Source organism: Octopus bimaculoides, chromosome 14 (genome assembly GCF_046866305.1).
Source record: "Octopus bimaculoides isolate indiv1 chromosome 14, ASM4686630v1, whole genome shotgun sequence".
Lineage (NCBI taxonomy): Eukaryota > Metazoa > Mollusca > Cephalopoda > Octopoda > Octopodidae > Octopus > Octopus bimaculoides.
Genome location: NC_142941.1, coordinates 7,240,629 through 7,243,125, shown reverse-complemented (window position 1 = coordinate 7,243,125; position 2,497 = coordinate 7,240,629). Strand labels below are relative to the sequence as shown.

The 2,497-nt window shown below is 41.8% G+C and overlaps 1 long non-coding RNA gene across 1 annotated transcript in view; it reads right to left on the bottom strand.

The window, feature by feature from the left end:
- Positions 1-311: 311 nt before the first annotated feature.
- The window catches only part of LOC149132613 (uncharacterized), an 88,079-nt gene continuing 85,893 nt past the window's right edge, over positions 312-2,497 (bottom strand). Inside the window, exon 2 of the long non-coding RNA XR_016244198.1 lies at positions 312-972. This is a non-coding gene — a long non-coding RNA (uncharacterized LOC149132613). The remainder of the gene's footprint in view (positions 973-2,497) is intronic.

Genomic DNA, 2,497 nt, shown 5'->3' with positions numbered 1-2,497 from the left:
GGATATGCTTATTTAGGCGTCTACATGCATGACTGTTGATGTTGTTGTTCAATTTCAAGTCAGCCGTAACTGAACAGGCCCCAAAATAAAACAATTCCAGCAGAGTTTATAAGCACATTGCATGCCTAACTTCACTATCAAATGTCCTTCTATTCTAAGAATGGAAATTTTGATTCACTGTTATTACTAGCAACTGGTGTAACTACGTAGAGATTCGATATGTATGTATGCATGTATGTATGTATGTATGTATATTTTTCTGATTTTTAACTTGTTTCAATCATTGGACGGCAATCATAATCGAACACCAATTTGAATCGATTCTAGTATTTATTATTTTTAAGTCGAGTACTTATCCTATCAGTTTTTTTTTTGTTTTTTATCGAACCGCTATCGTAAACCAATACCGATTGTCAAGCGTTGGTGATTGTGGTGGTTTCGGTGTGCGTGTGTGTGTGTGTGCGCGCGTACTTGTGTTTATGTGCGTGTGTGTATGTGTGTGTGTATGTGTGCGTGTGTGTATGTGTGTGTGTATATATGTGTGCGTGTGTGTCTATATATGTGTGCGTGTGTGTATATATGTGTGCATGCGTGCGTGTGTGTGTGTGTGTGTGTGTGTGTGTGTGTATGTGTGTGTGTGTGTGTGTGTGTGTGTCTGTTTGTCCCCGTCCGTCCATCCTAAGGTACCGGTAACAATCTCTGTCGAATATCGGCGAAACAATTTGACCAATGACAGAGTTTCTTTTACTGCTAGACTCTCCAAACTTTCCTTCGTTTCACAATTACGCATGCGCATTTATTTTGGCATATTCATCATCTTTATATCCTTTGAGACTGTTGAAAGCAGGTCAAGGCTGTTCTTCTTCGTATCGCTAACATTTTTTTTTGGCATATCATATTGTCTACAAAGAACTTATGTGTCAATTGGTGTTCCTGTCTTCCTGTGAGCCAATTCCATACCGTTCCGATTTCCTGAATAAATAAATAAATAAACGATTGATAAGTAAATAAATAAACAAAACGATAAGAAGGCTCATTGCCAGTATAAACAACAGCAGAGAGAGTGTCTCCTTGTAATACACCCCAGTGATGATACTTCGCTATATCAAAAACAATGCAGTTACTTCCTGGATCTATCTTTAGGTCTGGTGGCCCAGGACGAAGTCTAGGGTTCTGATTATGGTCTGGTGGGGGTGGAGTGGGGTGGGGTTACTTAGCAAGTCGAAGGGACATTCGCAATGGAATCAAATTTTTTCTGCTTTTTTTGTTTTGTTTTTTTTTGTTTGTTTTTTTTTCTTCTATTTTTGTAGTTCAGCCAGACAGCATCTAAATTCCTGCTTTGTTGTCTCATCTTTAATATCAAAATTTCGATGATTAGCAGTCGCTCAGCACTTGATGGAACATGTATATGGTGGTGGTGGTGGTGGTGGTGGTGGTGGTGGTGGTGGTAACGTTTATAGCGTTGCTGTGATGGCAGTGGTGATGGTATTGTTGATGCTGATGTTTGTGTTGGTGTGTTGGCGTTCGCGGAGTTTGTGGCAAATATGCCTTTACTGCTGATGGTGATGGATGAGTTATTAGCGTTGGCAGTGCTTGTAGCCATAGTGGTGGCGGCGGCGGCGGCCGATGATGATGATGATGATGATGATGATGATGATGACGACGACGACGACGATGACGATGATAAAAACGTGTGTGTGCAGATATGTGTATGTGTGGGAGCATTTGTGTATGTCTGTACAAGAATGTGTGTATGCGTGTGTGTGTGTGTGTGTGTGTGTGTGTGTGTGTGTGTGTGTGTCTGTGTTTTTTCCGCCACCCCATCGCTTGACAATCGACGTTGGTGTGTTTACGTCCCCGTAAACTAGCGGTTCGACAGAGAAGACCGATAGAAAAGTACCATGCTTACAAAGGATAAGTCCTGGGGTCGATTTCTCTGACTAAAAAAGGCGGTGCTCCAGCATGGCCGCAGTCAAATGACTGAAACAAGTAAAAGAATAAAAGAATATATGTATGTGTACATATGCATGTGTATGTGCGTATGTATACACATGCGTGTGTCTGTGTGTGTTCATATGCGAATGTGTTTGCTCACATATGTGTGTGTGTTAGAGAGAAGGAGAGAGAGAGAGAGAGCTCGTGCATGTATTCACATAGGTGTGCCTGAGTGTATATATGTATGCACGTACCTGTATATACGTATATGCATACGTGAGTGTACGTGTGTATATGTGTTTCTGTGTTTATAATGTGTGTGGGAGTAAACATACGTATGTGTGTGTGTGTGTGCAGGCGTGCGTGTGTGTATGTGTGCATGTGTGAGTGCGTGTATACGTGTGTGTGTATGTGTGCGTGTTTGCATGTGTGTGCGTATGTGTACGTGTGTGTGTGTATGTGTGTGTACGTGTGTATGAGTATGTGTGCATGTGTGTGCGTATGTGTGTGTGTGTGCGTGTGTATGTGTGCGTGTGTGTGTGCGTGTATGAGTATGTGTGTG